This window comes from Marmota marmota, unplaced genomic scaffold, assembly GCF_001458135.2.
Source record: "Marmota marmota marmota unplaced genomic scaffold, marMar, whole genome shotgun sequence".
In the NCBI taxonomy this organism is placed as follows: Eukaryota; Metazoa; Chordata; class Mammalia; order Rodentia; family Sciuridae; genus Marmota; species Marmota marmota.
Window position 1 is genome coordinate 26,982,982 of NW_025999932.1, and position 19,528 is coordinate 27,002,509.

General features: G+C 41.0%; 1 protein-coding gene across 1 annotated transcript in view; it reads left to right on the forward strand.

Moving 5' to 3' along the window:
* The first annotated feature begins 390 nt into the window (after positions 1 to 390).
* The window catches only part of Fry (FRY microtubule binding protein), a 376,400-nt gene continuing 357,262 nt past the window's right edge, over positions 391 to 19,528 (forward strand). The window contains exon 1 of the mRNA XM_048800797.1: positions 391 to 4,450. The gene's annotated coding sequence lies outside the window, so the exon portion shown is untranslated. The remainder of the gene's footprint in view (positions 4,451 to 19,528) is intronic.

Genomic DNA, 19,528 nt, shown 5'->3' on the forward strand with positions numbered 1-19,528 from the left:
CGCCGAGGCAGTGCTTCAGATACGCTCTAATCACATTGGACATGTGGCACAAAGCCTTTAAAGTCCATTTCCCCCACGAACCTGTAAGCCCTGGACCATTCTGATTTCCCAATAATTTGTTGCACTGTGTATTCACTAACAAAGTCAATATTACAAAATGGAAGTTGTGTACTAAGGCCCAGGACTGGGGATTAAAGGATCCCGTTCAGGGAAATGGTAGCAATCTCACTTGTTAATCCCTTGGTAAACCCCAACTACGGGAATCTAAATATGAAGCAGACACTCATGAAGCTCATGGTCACATAGGGGAAACATGTTTCTAAATGCTAGGAGCACACTCATGGACTCACACGTTGGGCCAAATGTTAGGAGCACACCCAGAGAATGCCGAACATTTCAGTGGTAGCTCAAAGGCTAATTATGGCTGGAGTGGGGAGGTGCTGTTAGAGAGCCCCACCCATTAGATCCTATCACAGTGAGCAGCAGCACATATTAAATGAGGACCTGCTGCAGGTGAGACAGAACACTTGTGGGGTGCATTATGCACCAAGAGGGGGTGGTGGAAAGGTAGACCAGGAAACCCAAGGAGCCACATCTAGTCCAATCCTGGACATCCAAGGTCCCATCTGAACTGAGGTCATGTCCCAGGTATCAGTACACCTATCTTCACATCATCTCCCTTCCTATAGGGATGGCTTAGATGTTGTGACACTGATGACTTGAGACGGAGCATGCTTTTCTGATGTACAACATGCAGGAGGTGCTGACGCGAGCAAGTGAAGGGCCAGCCCCTGCCCAGTGGCCAACATCACCAGTGAAGCAGAAGCCCGACCCACACAGAGCCACAGCAGGCTCATCCCGGGCAGGAACAGGAGAGAAGCTTGGGGATTGAGCAGAGCATTGAGTCAAATGAGGGATGATTCATGAGCAAAAAGTAAGTGCAAAGCCTTCAAACCAAAAACAAGAAGCAAATTTAGTGCCACGGGGGCAGCATGATAAAGAACTCAAGTGACTGAATGAAACTGGAAGCTGATTTATTAGGTGGTGGAGGTACAGCTGGCAGCTCCGCGGTGCTATCTGGGAAAACAGGATGAAGATAACCTGCGCTGTGACCCCCTCAGCCCGGTAGTGGTGATGGTGAAGGGCAAGGGGAGCAAGCCTCCGTGAGGAAACAGGAAGGTTAGCCACACGCTGAAGCAAAATTTCCAGTTTGGGATCAAGAGATGGAGATGATTAAATCAATCCCGAATGCTGTGGGTAGAATATGACTAAAGCGATAAGCAGCTTATCTTCTCAAAGTGCATCCGGAGCAGAAGCCCCCACATGCAGGTGACAGGGATGTGTGCAACTTATCAAAAATGAGTCAAGAGTTCAGGGAGGTGGCACGAAACAAAAAAATAAATGCTGACAACAACCACAAAATCTATAGAGCCCTCTGCATATGGAAGGTTTAAGAAGAAACCGAAAGGCCCTGGATTGCCTCTTATCTAAACCACCCCAGCATCTGTGTGTGCCCACCCACCTCTTCCACGAGTCAGGAACAGGTATCAAATGTGAAAATAAACAAGAACGAAAAAGAAATCTAAGGATTCACAGATGAGGGGCTTGCTGAGTCCAATCTGGAATAGAAGGGGGGACAGAACTGTCATCATTGACATGAGGCAAGGAGGTGGCTCCCAGAACATGGGCAGCTTTGGCAGTAGAAGAAACACTGGACAGGAGGCAGGAGCCCTGCCTCCTGACCTCACAGCCACTCTGGCCTGCCCTGTGACCTTGGTGGGGGAGTGCCTGATGTGTTTCTAAGTCCTTACTTGTAAACCAAGAGGATTGGAACAAGTGAATTCTGAGGTTCTTGCGGTACTTAGAGATTTCCATAGGACATAAACAATAGAAGAACATACAGTGAACCCAGTTTTCATGGCAAGTTCACAGCAGATTTGCCATTCAGAAAGTAAGAATCAGTTTTCTATCTCCACCCCCATTGCCAAATCATTTCTGACCCAGGTTCACAAAAAAAAAACTGGTCCATCCCTTAAAAAGTAAGAATCAGTTTTCTATCTCCACCCCCATTGCCAAATCATTTCTGACCCAGGTTCACAAAAAAAACCTGGTCCATCCCTTACTCCAAATCTTCCTGGAATGCTGGACTGTGTTTGCTTCAATTTCAATAAGAAAATAGGCATCCTCTACATCATGAAAGACCACCAGATCCAAATTTTGCCCATATTCTGCCTATTTTGCTTCTATTTAAGAAGCTTCTGGAAGTTGTGGTTTGCCTTCCTCTGTAGGTGCCACTTTTTCAGAATATATTCACTAGTGACTTATAATATTGTACAGTAGAATATTACTTGATAGCATCAATTATATTTATAAATTATCAAATGTAAAGCATGAGGCACCGAAATCACCTTATTTCTGGTGCAAAGTCAGATGTTCTATTTCCTGTTTAAGGTGATTGTATAGGAACTTTTATAACAAAGCAAAGAATGGAAAAGGCCTTTCAGTCTATGGCTAAACCATAGAATTATGTGGAATTACTCTGACTTTGTATCCTTAAGGTTCTAACATGACCCTAAGGAATCAGAAAAGGGGGACCCCTCTCGTGTAGCCTCCAGAAGAATGCAAAGTTATTTAAGAATGTATTGAAACCTCCGATGAAAATCCACCTTCAGGAAGATGAAGGCTCTGTGGCCAGAAGGGGCAAATCAATGAGAGTGGAGTTAGAGGAAGATGCAGAGTCAGGTGACAGGACTCAGCAGCCTCAGCGGGGAGAGTCCTGGTAAGTCTTAGACAACAATCTTGGTCAAGTTACATTTGAATTGCTGATGAGATAGCTGCCTCAGAGAAGATGCTGCTGAGATAGCAGGGAGACAAGATTCCACAGGATGAAGAGATCTGAGGTGGACCCTGGAATTGGGGGCCTACAAACATAGGGTGGATGCTAGATTAGAGAACAAGTAAGTGGTCAAGAAGGTGGTAGTAGAGCAACAGTGGAATCTATTTTTAAAAAATTAACACAAGCAAGAAAAAGCAAAGTCTTTAAGGCTATGTCTACACTAAACTTGCAAGTGAAGTCAGAGGGTCCGGGATACCTTTCAGTGTTCATCGCAGACCCACAACCTGGAGTTCCCCAAGAAGTTTTTGAAGCGGATGCTCCACCTGCATTCCAGGTAGGATATTTTTGTGGGGATTCTTATTTACTTTGTATTTGATTCTCTCATGAGATAATCTATAAAAGTAGATTTTGGTATTCCATTTGATCTTAAGACATTGGGTTCCATTGGGATCTGAAATATGAGCCTTCCGATGAGTTTCAATTTATAAATGACCTGCCTTGAACTTGCAATTGGAAAGATCAGTGGGAAATCCCGGGATTGAAAAAAATTCCAGGAGAGAGACGCAAAGATGAAGAAAAGCCCTAGGGGGAAAAAAATCCACCTGCAGTTTGGTGACAATAAAGATAGAAGAGAGGCAGTTAACATTATTTCCAAGAAACCAAACACTGAGTTTGAAAGGAAAAAAAAAATGGTAAAGAAAAATCTTCTATTTAACTGTCAAATACCAAGGAAGAAAATAATGATTATCACAGAATATATCACAAGTTTCTTTTAAAGGGGAAGAGGGAGAGAGAATGTTAGGAGGAATAGCCACTGGGGTCAAAAGAGGCTTTTATGAAAATTAATTTGAGAGGATGACATTTTTAAGTGATTACAGGAAAGGCCATAAAACATTTTCTGCACTGTCTTGCTTTCGTATTTAATTGGTAGCCCAAGAGATGTCAGGGCATTGATGATCTTGCAACATTAGTTATCTGTCCAAGTTGAATATCAAAGATGTGCCTGTAGACATGTACGCATTACGTCATAGAGCAAAAAGGTAAGTCTGTAACTTCTACTTCAGTTTTGAGATTTTTAGCCAGGGTTGCTTCTCATAATAGAATTTAGGATATGCTAAATGGCAACCAATGGATGATATTTTAATCCTTGGATTTAATGAGACTATACTTGTTTTTCCTTTTTTTCCCCCCAATATTACCCAAAAATAAATTGTTGTGTGAGTTTAAAAAATTTCTCCTCAGTAGCATACTACAAAATACAGGGTGTTGGCAGAATGAAAGCACAGTTGAAATTTTAACTCTGAAGATAGACTCACTTTTCCCTTGCCAGTACAGGCAAATCGACAGGGACCTTTGTTACCAGTCAAATGGAAAAATTCTATTTTAGGAATGAACCCTGACTATTTTTAAATAGTTTTCAGTCATTACTCAATCAAAGAAATAGCTCTTGATCTGCTGCTGCTCAGAGGATTAAGCAAAACTCTGGGATTCCAGCGAAATGTCAGTAAATGGCACATATATCCTATGTTGAAAAAGCCAAGTTGTGTGGTTAATCAATTCTGGAGCATCTGAGATACATTTGTGTGACAATAGCCATTTATTTTAAGCTTATTGGTAAGTGTTTTATTCCACTCATTTTAACAGTTGCTTGATTTATTTAAGCGATTATAAGGGGCATCCAAATTTAGTTTGGTAAATTGTTTGCATTGAGGTCTTTATCTGTTTTAAGTAAATATGGCCAAGACCCAGATTTCAAAGTAGGCTGTGTCAAATCATGGCCATGATTGATGGTGGAACATATTTCCAAATATACTCATGCCTTTAGCTTAAGTATAGTTTAATTGACTGCAGATTGAATAACAACTGGAATTGAGATGCAGTGGAAACTTGAAGCGATGTCAGATAAAGAGCACTAGCATTACCCTTGAGTGTGGACCAGAGTGGAAGAGGAATCTGAAATCCTGATGTGATAGCTAACCTTGAAACTAAATGCCCTCAGCCTGTGGAGAGACCTAATCATGTGCATGGGTAATATTTAAATGTACCTCTTTTGAATGGATCACTTATGACTAGCTAGGGGATAAAATATATGTGTGTGTGAGTATATATGTGTGTTTGTGTATGTGTATATTTATATATACATATGTCTAGCTAGTTACACACACACACATAGATATCATAGATTGTGTGCGTGCGTGTGTGTGTGTGTGTCTCTGCCCTTTTAAAAATTTAGAGAGAGATTGCACTGTGTGAGAGAGAGAGAATTCCCACTATGATGTGTAGAAATGATTCTCAAATTGTTTTCCTACTTCTCCAATGTATTCTTGCATAACGTGGAAGCTTTAAATAGTTGTAAATGCCCCTGGGCTCATCAAACATACAGAAGAGAGCCAATTGTGGTTAGATAATGCCTGAGCTTACTTATTAAAATATATGCTTTCTTTTTCTTTCTTTTTTTTTTTTTTAAATAAAGGCAATAGGAAACTTCAAATGATGTTTTTTGCTTGTGAAATTAATTGTGGGTGCACAACATAAAAACCCATGACCCAACTGCTTTCCTGAAACTAAAATTTCTAACTTTGTTAGCATTTCTTTTTGTTGTTGTTGTTGGGGTGGGTACCAGGGATTGAACTCAGAGTCACTGGGTCACTGAGCCACATCCCCAGCCCTATTTTGTATGCATTTTATTTATAGACAGAGACTCACTGAGTTGTTTAAAGCCTTGCCATTGCTGAGGTTGGCTTTGAACTCATGATCCTCCTCCCTCAGTCTCCTGAGTCTGCTGGGATTACAGGTGTGTGCCACTGTGCCCAGACTTTGCTAGCATTTCTAACATTTCTAACTCTGAAATGTAATTTCTTCAGGAATTTGAGCTATGGAGAAACAAATCTGGGAAAAAAAATTTTAAAAATACTGTGCCTAGCTAGGAACATAAGCTCTAAGGCTCCAATATTCATGTAGATCAGGGTTTAACTTTGATCCTATAATAACTGTTTCTTAGTAAGCATGTGTTTAATAAGGTACCTGCTTCCTAAGAAATCTAGATTTGCTTCCAAATTAAAGATAAACATAGTGGTAGGAGAGTAAAAATACATGTATGGATGCAGGGAATAATTTCTAAATATGTTTCCAAATGTGGCTGTAAATATATTAGAAGAAAAAATATTAAGGAACTGACATAATATAATTAGCCTTTAGGTTGTTATTAGTGCAGTGAAATCTTATTAATTTATGCATGATTTAGAGTTGATGATTATTTAAGTGAGATCTTATGTAGTCTCCCATTTCTGTATTTATAATAAAGGAAGAAATAAATAGTATGGATGAGATAGAACTATATGTTGGGGCAAAATAATATGTGCCTCTAAGTGCTAGGTGCCACACATATTATCTAACCAAATGTTCACAAGTATCTGACATAGACAATGCCTATATTTTACCAGTAAGAAAGCTGAGGGCTTATGGTTTAGGTGACTAGCCAAAATCATGTATCTTAAGGAAGTAGATTGAGAATGTGTATGTGGGTCCTGTGTTTTTATGAATACCATGCCTTTTTCTAAGTTCCTTAGGAATTTTTGTTCCTTCATTTACAGCGATTGCCTGAGCAGCAGCCTGTGCTAAACATTCTTGCAAGCAATATCCTTATTACCATATTTACCAGTCATTCTCATTTGGCCATGGGAGCAGTTCTCTCAAGGACTTCAAGGTGCTAGCACTTTCCTTGATAGGCAGAGACTCAGTGTCTACATTTGAAATATTCATATCCTAGTAATTTATACTCTTGCAGACTCATGCATATCCAGTGCTGTTCTGCTGTACTTAATTATACGTGTTCATGGAACGTCTTATTACTTAGCATCAGAATTTGCTATGGGACAGGATTAATAAAATCAAGACTTATGAGCGGCCACTTTCTGGCAGGGTTGTTGGGAAAGTTTCCTTCTGAACAGCAATCCCCAAAACATTCTCAGGTACCAAGTTGTTACTTGTATTAAAGAAAACCAGATAGAATTTTAAAGTACAGATCCTTTGCATATTTTTGAGCATCAGTTGGGAGGAAGCAGTTATGAATATGTCATATTTTATAAACCCAGGAGCAAAGGTTTCCTTGGTGTTTGTATTGCAGGTTCACGTTCCAGAAAATAGTAGGCTCTTCTGATGGCTGAGTTCATAAAGGAATGTAATATTTCTGTCTCAGCTCTGAGTTCAGTAGGCTTGTAGGTTCTTAGAGGTGTCTACAATATTTCTTTGTCCTGTTTAGTGAGACAAAAACATCATTCTTATTGAAATGCATAGGAAGGACTAGCATAATTCCTGCCGTGTGCAAGGCAATCATGCTATTTCATCAGTACTGTTAATTGTAATTTCTTTTAAGCATTTCTTCTATCTGTGAGATGTGCTAAATTCTAAGTGCCCCTGTGAAATGTCAGTGAATGGAATTAAGCAGGTAATTAAACAGAGACAGAAACTACATTGGTATAATTAGACTTTAACAGTATAGTTTAGAAAAAAATATATAGCTCAAGACATGGAAGAGTTGCAGTGTTTTAAAAGATGTCTGGGGATTTTTAGCAATATGTACCTCCCACATCATTTTTATTATATACTTTTATCTGGGAAGAATGGAGTTTGGTCATGACAAAGACTTCCACAAGCCTATAATAAGCTGATGGGTTCTATTTTCCTTCTCAATACTGGCTGAGAATCCTACTAAAGGTTAGGCCTCCTCAGCTCTATGTTATCATTAAGTATGTCATTTCATGTTCTGAGATGGTATAGTTTGGATCTGAAATGTCCCGAAAGCCCATGTGTTAAAGGTTTGGTCCCAGCCTGTGGCTCTGTTGGGAGGTGGTGGAACCTTGAGGAGGCGGGGCCTAAGGGGAGGAAGTGAGGTCATTGGGGGCATGCCTTGAAGTGATATTAGGACCCAGGCCCTTCTTGTCTCTCCCTTTGCTTCCTGGTTGCCACTCCACCACATGCTTCCATCATGATGTACTGAGCCATCACAGGCCCAAAGGCACTGGACTGAAATCTCTGAAACCGTGAGTGAAAATAAACCTCTCCTTCTTCTAAGTTGACTGCCGCAGGTATTTGATCACAGTGATGGAAAGCTGACTAACATGTCTCCTGACCAAAATGGCAAGAATCCCATTGGGAACTTAACAGACACTGGAATGAGGCATTAGTGTGCACACTGGAAATCTATTTTGTCACTTACTTGTTTGAAAGTGAGACTTGTGTGGACTGATCCTTCCAGAGAAATAATTTATGGATCTAGAACCTGTGCCTTCAGTTTATCTGGATCATAATAAAAAATATTGTTTTTAATAGCAGGTCAAATTGGAAGAAATTTACAAGTGTTGGAGTAGATAGAAAAAGAGAAGGAAAGGATGACCGGAAGGGAGGAAAGAGGGAGAGGAAAAGAAGGAAACAAAAACAAAACCACTTCATAGTGTCCTGATTATGTTGGGTGCCACCCCCAGGAATTTCTATAATAATTACATTGATAAAGGAGAGTGAGCGGTTGTGCAGTTACCATGTGGATGATATCGATGTGAATGTGCAAACTTCAATGTCCAGTCCAAAGCATAGTTTTGCTTCAGGTTGTATTTTCCATTTGGTCATTCCTGAATTGATCATCTACTTTCCTCAATCCTTCATTTTCTTCTGTGTTATGAATGTCTGGAAGCATACATTTCAGCTTACACATTTATAACTTCTTCACATCTAAAATTAGAATCCCACTTAATTTTAATATATCTCATCTACTAAGAAAATAGTAGTGATTTTGGTGGTCATCTTTGATGTGTGCATGCACGCACACACAAATCAGAATGATTCTCTTGTTACTGGCTTAGAATCCTTTGTCCCACACCTGCTAGAAATTATTTTTAACAGTCAGTCTTTTACTTAAGTTTGCAAACTTTTTAAAGGTAATTTATCTAATGAAATTATAGATGTGAAAGACTAAGTAGGCCAGCAGTCCTTACGCCTTTGTGAAAGAACTGTGAAAAGGGTTTACGTAAATGGATTAGATTTCATTTGAAAGTGCATTAAGAGTCCTAAACACATATGAAAAACTTACCTTATTACTTAAATATTAAAGCAGTAGTGAAGTTTCCAGGCAGTGTTTATGTATGCTATTTTAGTGTGTCCACTGGAAGGGAACAGAATACATGTGTTTTAAAATGATGTAAGACCTATGATGTCATAGTTTTTAATGTAAGCTGCAATTTATATAAATGATCAATGTCTCCCATGGGAATGTCTTCTTGCTTAATAAATGGAATATGTGATTCGGCATTGTAAGAAGAAATTAGGACATAATTCAAATGATAATTTCTATGGGGATAAAGTTCGAGCTATGAAAAACTAGAAGCCCTAGACAATCACTGCCCAATACAAATATAATATGAGCCATATATGTAGTTTTTAATTTTCCAATATATATATTCAAACAAGGAAAATGGTAAATTCACTTTTATAGTATATTTTCTTTAAACCAGTATTTCAACATATTAACATGTAACCCATGTAAACGTCGTTAGTGAGATTTTTCCAATTTTCACCTACAAATCTTGGAAGTCTAATGTGTATTTTATATTTATAGTATGACTCAGTTCAGAGCCACTGTTTCTAGTGCTCATTAGCCATGTGTGGCTGGTGGCTACCATATTTGAACTACATGGCTCTTGAGCAAAGACATAAATGGAGCCAAGCAGCCAAGAAAAATGAGCTGCTCTCCATTCATCTGGTTCCTGCCTTTGCCCTAGTGCAGCCAGATTTCATTATTTTTCCTGGAATGCCAGAAATCCAGAGCCCTCTGGGAAGTTTCTTGATTTTTAAATGTTGGCAACTAATTCAGAACTTTCAAAAAGATCATGCTAGGCTGGACCACACATTGCCAGTTAGTGACCTCTGTTCCCAGTACTTCAAATTTTAATCCATGTAAGGGTCTCGTATTCATCCAACATTCTCTAGGAGGTTTGACTGTGGATAATCAAAGGATCCCCTTTCACAAATACAAGTGTGTTTGAACATGTTTTCAAGTTTATGGAATATGTTCCACATTAGAATACACTCAGTGTTTGTCCTGGGATAATTTTCTACTTAAAATTTTATTTCTCCAGCTGACTGCACCCTCCCCCTAACACACACACACACACACACACACCCTTTTTTTTTTTTTTTTTAATTCATCCTACCTGTAACTGTTATTCGGTTCCCTCTTCCATGTCAGAGTACAGGCTTCTAGAGGGCAGGCAGAATGTTTTGTTTTCCACTGTATCCCTGTACCTGGTATGGGGAAGGCTTTGGGTCAGTTTTTACTGAATGGATGAATAAGTGAACAACTAAGCTAAAACCCAGGGAGGATGTGTTGGTGGGAATGTAGAGAAATTAGAAGCCTTGTGCACTCCTGGTGGGAACTGCAGATGGTGCAGCTGCTATAGGAAATTTTATCAATTCCCCCCAAAAATTAAAAAATAGAGCTACCACAGGAGCCAGCAATTCCACTCCTGAGTGTATCACCAAAATACAAGAATGTAGGGACATGAAGATATGGTTGTACAGTACTTGTGTTCATAAAGGTATTATTCACAATAGCTAAAAAGTGAAGAAAGCAACCCAAATGTCCATTGACAGATGAATGGATCAGCAGATCAGCCATCTGTGATATATTCATACAAGGGAATATTATTCAGCCTTAAAGGAAAGAAATTCTGACACTTGCTACATCATGGATTAATTTTAAAAACATTATTCTAAATAAAAAAGCCTGTCACAAAAGAAAAAAAAGCAAATACTCACATGAGGTACCTAGAGCGGCCAAATTCAGAGACACAAAGTAGAATGTGCTTGCTAGGGTCTGGGGGGAGAGGGGACCAAGGAGTTATGTCATGGGTACAGAGTTTCAGTTTTGAAAGCTGAATGGCCATGATGGTTGTTTAACTGTACTAATACCACTATACTGTAAGCCTGAAAATGATTAAAATGGTAATTTTATGTATATGATACCATAATTTAAAATAAATACTATTTTTAAAAGCATAAGAAGGTCGAATGCCTTATCTCAGTTCACAGTATTGTGGTCTGTAGATTTTTAAATTATTCTAGGCCATTCATCCATTGATTTTTTTTTTTTTTTTTGTTTGTTTGTTTTTTGGATTTGGTTAAGGGTTTTTGGTTTTTGTTTGTGGTACTGGGGATCGAACCTAAGGCCTCACACATGTTAGGGATTCACACTGTATCACTGGGTTACACCTCCAGCCCTGCAGTATTTTTTGAGGTCAGGGCAATAAAGGAAACACAGAGTTTTGGGAAATTGCAAACCCAGATCCTTGTAAGTTACTGAGACCCCCCAGTTCTCACACACGTCCCATCCTGTTCTGCTGGAACCAAGGATAAGATAATAAAATGAAATAGGTATGAGAAAACTATATGTGCTAGATGATTTTGGGTTGAAATCACTGTATGTTGGGAGATTAATGTGTTAGGGAGATTAAAGTTTCCTCCTGGTGATGTAACGTGTAAGAGACTTATTGAGCTGATGCCCCGCACAATCATTTCTCAGTTCAGTTAAAATAATCAGCTGACTGACTGTAAATTTGCCCCAGTCACTGAGAACATTTGCTGCATTCTGTTGATGCTGATGATTTATTTCATCATCTGCCATGGGCTGAAGTGCCCTTGGAGTCGAATTCTTCTTTTCCTCTCAAGAGTAAAGTGACGTGGGAAGAGAATGCCTTGTGCAATGGAATATCTAGTCTCAAGAGGCAGCACCACCCGTGAAGCTGGCACCTTTGGTGACCTTTCCTGGCTCTGTAGCAGTGGGAATGCCTGTTGCTCAGAGTAGCCAGATTTCTACAATTAGAGAAAAAGGCACAATCATTTAATATTTTATTCTCTAGAGACTTGCTTTGGTAAGTAAGCAGAACTCTGAGTTTTCTGTCACATGCCGTAATTATCCAAGAGAATCTTGTCTTGAAATGGAGAAAGCAAACAAAATCCGATAGTAGTTCTATACACAGCCTATTTTATCTGTGTTTTAAAAATGAACACAGCTTAGGGCCTTGCAAGTTGCTACTTACAAATGGATTCTTCACATTGTTCCAGAACCCTTAGGTGACATCAAGCACTGAAAGAAACTCAAGACTGATTAAAACCAAAAAACAAAATCATAAAAATCAAGAAGAAAATATAGATTAAAAAGCAAAGCTTAGTTTGGGGAAAGGCTAGTGAGGCATAAAAAGCAACAGAAAACTTGCAAAAGAAAAATGGATAAACTTAACTGCATAGAATTTTAGCTACCAGATATACAACAGCGTGAGCAACAGATTAGGAAAATATTTGCAACAAAGATGATAGGCAAAGAGTTAATATGCAAGGAAGTCAAATCAATTTTAAAAACCCTGCCATCTCACCAAAATAATGGAGAAGAGACATGATTAGGGAAATGAATGGCTAATAAATGTGAAAGGAGAAATATAAAAAGCTAATAAGTATGAAAAAAACTTATTCTTTTTAGTAATTAAAGAAATGTAAACTAAAATAAGATGAAGATAGTTTCTACTTATTAAGGCTTATCCTTCTTAAAAGATAAGCCTTAATACTGGCTAGGTTTCAGGGAGGCATTCAGATGCTGCTGGGAGGAGGGTGAGGAGAGTCAGCCTTTGGAAAGTCTTGAGTAACAGACAGTGAGAGCTTTAAATGGGTAAAAGTAATGTGTGAAAGGGTCAGTATGTGCCTTGCGGAAATCTGTCTTTAGGAAATAATCAGAAGTGCTGATATAAATTTGTATAGGCGACTGTTCACTGCAGAATTATTTGTAGTAGTTAAAAAGTGAATATCACTCAAGCAATAAATGTAAATTATGATTCATTAATGATGACAGTAATGCTGACATTAAAAATCAGGAGAAGACTTCTGGGTGCGGTGGAGCACAGCTATAATCCTGGAGACTCAGGCTGAGGCAGGAGGATAGCAAGTTCCAGGCCAGGCTCAGGAACTTAGGCACTAAGCAACTTAGGCACTAAGCACCCTGTCTTAAAATTAAAAAAAATAAAAAGGGGTGGGGATGTAGCTCAGTGGCATAGCACCCCTGGATTCAATCCCCAGTAAACACCGCCCCCCCCCCCAAAATCAGGAGGATTTATTAAAATGTGTTCAGTATTTACTGAAAGTATTAATGTTTGTTGAAAATGTGTTCAATTTCAATTATGTCTAAAGTGCTACTATATAAATGTGTACAATTGGTTTATATTCTTGGTACACAGTAATAATATTCCAGTGTTGTTAAGTGTATGTGTTTGCATTGAATAGAGATTGAATGAAAATCAGCAATGTGGTAAAAACTGCTATCTCTGAATGGCCAGATTACATGTGATTTCCATTTTCTTTGTACTTTTCTGCCAGTTCTAAATTTTCTAGAATAGAAAGAAACTATTTCTTTAAATGGAAAATACGTTTTTAAAGAACTGAATTGCTAATAAAGCAGACTTATTATGAAGAAGACTTCCATCTCTCTCCATAAGTTCTGTCCTGGTGCCATGATTCGTTTCGTAGTTAAGGACTCCATTTATCCCCCATCCTCATCAGATTACCAGCTTCTGCCATTTTCCTCTTCTGTGCTTTCTGGACATGACCCTTTCTTTCCCCTGCTGGTCAACATGGGTTTTCTTCTCTCTCTCCATTGCCCTTGGTTTTGAATCCCAACCCTGGCCTGCCAGGTACCCTCTCAACACGTGCTCTGGGTTAGTTCTCAGACTCCCTCACACATACCAACCTTATTGTCCTGACATGCTGTGCTCACACATCTCGGCAGTGTTCCTCTCTTAGCAACGCCCTGTGTTCATCCACCCATCCATTCAACAGACATTTACTAAGCAAACTTCATGAGCCAGGCACTCCAAGGCCCAAAGATCTATTAAACATCCTTTGTACCTCAGAAGAGCTCACAGTTCACTTGGGGAGGGTGTTGGTCAGCTTTCTGTCCCTATAACAAATATCCAATGGAGAGGAGAGGCTTATTTTGGCTCACAGTTTTTAGTGGTTTCAGTTCTTCATTGGTTGGCCCAGATGCTTTAGGCCCATAGTGAAGCAGCACATCATGGCAGAAGTGTGTGTCAGAGCCAAACTGCCTGCCTCGTGGCTGGGGAGCCAAAGAGAGGAAGAGGAAGGAACCAGTGTCCATCAATCCCCAGTGCCCTGAAGATCTCCCACTGGGCCCTACTTTTTAAAGGTTCCACTACCTCTAAATATTCCCTACCTGGGAATCACTCCTCTAACACATGGGCCTTTGGGGGCCATTTAAGATCTACACTATAGAAGGGAAACAGACAAATAAACCACTAATTACATATTGCATAATAAGTGCTACTTATGTTAAGTGTCATGTAGTGGTGGGGACTGGGATTTGAACCCAGGTCTGCTGCCTCCAAAGCCGTATTGCTCCAAAGTGAGGAAAGGGAAGCATGTGCAGTGCTATGATGTGGCTGCCACCCTGGGCATCTGTTGGGAAGGAAGAGGAGATGAGTCTGCCTCGTGGCTGTGTACACCATGCCGAGGTGTTAAAACTGCACCGTCTTACAGCTGGAATGACAATCCTTATAACCAATACTCTGTGCTGTGGTCTATTCTAAGGGCTTTGTAAATACTAACTCAGTTCATCCTCACAACAGCTCCATGAGGTAAAACAGCCGTGTCTTTTTTTACATCAAGAAACTGAGGCACCAGCAGATTAAATGATTTGCACAGTGACATAGTAGTTGGCTCTAGAGTCTGAGCTCTCTATTCCTGTACTTTAAGAATTCATTTTATGTGCTTAACGCTCTTTTCTCTGAAAATAGGAGGTAAAACAGGAAAGGTCAGAGACTGTCATGTGCACTTTGGTGTCCTAGCAGAACGCTGCTGACCTCAAAACACGAGTGCTCAGACAGTAAATTTGAATCGAATTGAGTCGATTTGAACCAGAGGCTTTGAAGGGCTCTGTGAAATACTCTACTCTTGCTTTGATAAATGCCCAGACTTACGTTGGGACAGGGGTTGAAGAGAAAGAAAACATCTTAACTTGACATTTAATGCCCTTCAGAAATAGATAGCCAATCTGAGTAGACTGAACTCACCCTCTGAAGTCCCTGCCTGCCAGGCTCAGGGTCTCTTCAGGTTGGAAGCATCTTAGCAGCCAGTTGCCTTGTTGAACCTCCCACCCATTCCCAGCTGTGACTGACTGGAAGGCTGTAAGAACACCATTCTGGAATGTGAGAGACTCTCGCTTTTTAAACTCACTTGTTCTAAGTCTGTAGCTTTTTAGAGGGAGAGAGAGAGCGAGCCCTGCCTGGTCAGATTCCAACAGAATAGTCATAAAGTGTAGGTTTAAAGGGGATGCTATGCAAATGAACATTTGCTTCCTCTCTGAGCCAGGAGCCTAAGCAGTAAGCATACAGAGCGTGCTCAGTGTTGTGTTATTGGATTGGTGGGTGGAGCTGCAGGGTCACAGTAGGAACGTCACTGAAGGCTCACATGCCTGTGTGTGCCAAGGGGAGTACCTTAAGCCTTTCTCTTCACCCTCACCGCGTGCCCTGCCCTTGCTCACGTGCGTAGGAGGTACCAGCTGCCGTGAGGTCATGTGAGGACACTGGGCACTTCTCATTCCAACCATAGCATGGCATTTACTTGAACAGGGCAGGAGCGGGGAGGGAAGGGCTCATCACAGCTTTCCCTGCGATAGCTCTACCTGATCCCTCAAATTAAAACCAACCCAGGTTCAACAAAGTCCTCTTCTTTTAATAATAAAAGTGCCTAATGTTAATTGGGGACATTTCCTAAGTGTGAGGTTCTGTGTCCCGGTAGAAGGTGAGCACATGCAACTCCTATCTGCCTTTACCACTTGTCCGAACTATGGTTCAGAGAAGTTTGGTGACTTGCCTGAGATCACAAAGCCGATTACTGGAGGAGCCGAGGCTCAGATCCAGGTAGTCTTCTCCCTGAGTCCCTGCTGATAGCTTTTGTATTACATTTTCTTGGCCATGAGGCCTCTGGCCTCTAAATGTTTCCCCCTTCTTCCTCCAGCCCGAAATCATTATCCTTCTTCCAAATTCCCACACTGCTTTGGCTGCATTTCTTTTATGGGACTTGCCAGTTTTTACAGCTTATTATTGTCATTTCTGTTCACTTTTCCTATTCAACTGGGGACATGGAAGCAGGGTCCATTTCTTTGTCCTTGGTGTGTTTTCCATGGTATCACATGTAAGATGTAGCCAAGCAGGAACGAGTTTTCCTCATCAGATCTGCCCTGTCTAAGCCACCATACCATAATAGGAATTTGGGAATCTATAAAATGACCTGTAGGCATTCTTGAGTACAGCATCCCTAGGAAAAGTAAAGGTTTAACTGAGAAAGGCTAAATTATGGTCTCTTTAACAAAAATAGGCCAGTCGTATGGCCCAGTCCGCCTTATTCTGCCTGGTCCCTTGCGGTCCTAGTGCTGTTGCTGTTCAGAAATCACGCATGGCCCAGTCTTCCTGTAACTCTTGTGTGTGGTTCAGATTTGCTGCTCCTTTGCTGCGGGTTTGTTTTGTGTAGGGTTGAAGTTTCCTTTGATCCTTTAGGGCAGGCTGCAAGAGACATCCCCATCTCACACGGCTTCAGATTCACACTGAAGGATCTAGTTGTCATTAGCGGTTCTTGCTTTACACAAATTGACACACCACATGGATCTCAGAGCATTCTGTGAAATGCCTGCCGCAGCTGTGGATTACGCCTGGGATGCCCCACTTTCTCTTTCTCTGCTTCTCTCTCTCTTTTTGTTTCCCTTTTCCCTCTGTGCAAGGCTGCTTCCCTCTAATCTTGCTTCTTGAGCCGTGACAAATGAGAGGAGGGTAAGTTCATATCCTGATCTAGTTTTTGGCAACAGAGAGCTGTTTGGAGGATGAACCCAACTCTATAACACCTCCCATTTGCTACCCTTGAATATCTTTCTGGGTGTCTTGCTAATGATTTCTGGTTTTCTCCTTAACCATTTTGTAACTACTAAGTTATGTTTTGTTCATATCTTTGCATAAATACTTGTCAATAAGTAAATCAGTGAAGAAAAAAAAAAGGCAAGAAACTGGAGCATCCAGGTCATTATGATAAGCACTGGCACCCCTGCTCCTCCAAATACAACCCGAAACACGACATTTAGGGCTGTCCTAGCACCACCACCGGCATCCAGACCTTCAGTGAATCACAAGCTTATGTTTGTCCCCAGGTCAGTCTTGACATTTATGCTGTCTTTGATAGGGCATAATCCCCAGCTGGCCCAGGTGCTGTGCCACCGCCCCTGCTTCCCTCCATCAGCATAGCAACAAGTCTAGCTAATCTTTAATGTCGTCTGTGCACCTTGATGCAAGAGCCACATACTGCTCCCTCAAAAGGAAAAGGCTAGGGTTCCCTCTGTGCACTGTCTTCTAGGAGAGGCTAGAGACCAAGAAGTCCCTGAGGCCAAGCCACCTAGGCCCCTCATTGATACCGTCCTTGGTCTTCCTATCATGTCCTAAGGAACGGAATGCCCTGCTCCTCCCAAGGAGAGGACACGGGGGCTGAACCAGGACCTAGCTGGGTCTGGACTCTATGACTGCCATGGCTGGGGACTGTGGTGTGGTCCTGCCTCTTGCTGACATTCAGGAAGAATGTCCCATTAGAGCCCCTGTGACTCCCAGTGCACCTCATGGGCACCTGGTCCAGGTCCTGCTGGCTCATCCCGGCTTTAGTGGCTCTTCAAGGGGCCCATGTAGATGTCCCTGACCTCAGGGTTGCACTGTCACAAGAGTTCCAGTGACATGGTGATCTTATTTCACCCACAGTCTGAAAGCATCATCTTGCCACCTTCTACCATCTGCCTTGGGACAGATTCTAGAATAAGGTACTTCATGACTTAGACCAATATTCCCTTGAGTGCCCAGGCAGCTTCATTGACCCCATTTTCTCCTACCACCTGAGGACAGGGAGTCTCCCTTCTGGCAGCCCTTGTCCTTTCTTCCATAGGCTTGGTCAAAGTTTGTTAATGACTTTGAAAGGGAAGGGACTGGGGTTCAGACTACTTCACTCAAAGAAGACCTCTCTGCTTCCATGTCAACTAGTGTCTGCACCTGGATTTGTGGGCCAAAGACACCTGGGGACTCTAGTTAAGCACATTTTGCTCCAAATATAGGCACATGTAGGGCAGGGGTAGACATTCCTCCACTCACTTTCAGATTCTGAGCCCAGGCTGTGGGTCAGCCCACCTGTGTAGTCCTGTGCATAGTGATCTTTTTACCCGTAAGGGTGAGGGTGGGTTGAGGGGGAATCTATTAGTCATTGAGGCCCCCAAGTTTTTTTTTTTCTTGTTTTTTTTTAAAGAGAGAATTTTAATATTTATTTTTTAGTTATCAGCGGACACAACATCTTTGTTTGTATGTGGTGCTGAGGATCGAACCCGGGCCGCACGCATGCCAGGCGAGCGCGCTACCGCTTGAGCCACATCCCCAGCCCCCAAGTTTCTTACATGTCAGTTAACTTCTTGTTTTTTACTCACCTCATTTAATTTAGACCTCTTTAATATAATTGTTCACAAGCAAATATTTGCAGAAAAACACTTAAATATTTTTCCATTTATAAAAATTATAGTGTAAACTCATTTTTTTCCCTAAAGAATAAATAATGCCATATTCAGCATGTACAGTTAATCAAATAAATAGAAATTCAGATGCTTCTGAGCCCTGTTTTATACATGGTGCATTATGACTCACTGGAGGGGAATAATCAGCATTTTCAATGACATAGGAATGGAGTGGAGTAGAGTAGCATAGGAAATACAAGTGACTTATGCTTAGCCAGGGTTAGTGTGGCTGCATGAAACTCTCATTTCAGTCTTGTTGGCATATGCCTGTGTGTATATACGTGAGCTCACAAAATCACATGCACACAACAAAGAACATCCATTTGCATGTGTCCTGTGAGTCCTAAAGCTCTAGGTAAAAAATGTCTCTTCCTGGGCCACATTCAAGCAAAAATTGAGAGTTGCAGCTAGGCCCCCTCCAGCCCTGGCTGAGCTGCCTCCATCACTACTTCCTTAGCCTCTTTGGGTGCTGCTTCCCTTTCTCCAACTTCCAAATGCATTTTTCTTTTCTTAGAGCCAAATCATGCATTCCTGACTGGTTGTACCATCTTTGAGCCCTTGTTTTTTCATTCTTGAAAGATGACTTGAGGGGAAAATCAGAAATAGTGATAAGCAGACACTAGATAAATAGCATATCATCCTTCTCCTTTGAATATCATATTAAAAACAATTTCTGTTGCTATTTTTAAATGTTGCTCAACTTAATATGTACTTCTGCTTTTGAAAATGCATGCCTGTTACCACATGTAATGCATGGTAGTGGTTTGGTACGTTGCCCTGCTGAAGGTTTGACGATATCCATCTCATTTGTGTTACTGGAGAAAGTCAGTATGGAGAGGCCTTCAAATACCTAGGCATGTTGCAGAATGGCCATTTTCACTACTGAATTTCTCATGTGGGATCCCAGGGAAATATAGCAATTCATGGTACCCTTGAATACACAATTGGATATTTACAAAAGGAGCAAATAGTAAAACTCCTAAAAGCACCAGGCAGGCACTCAAGTGTGTACTCCTGCTGTGAGCTGCTGGTAGCATGCACCAACAAAAGACTAG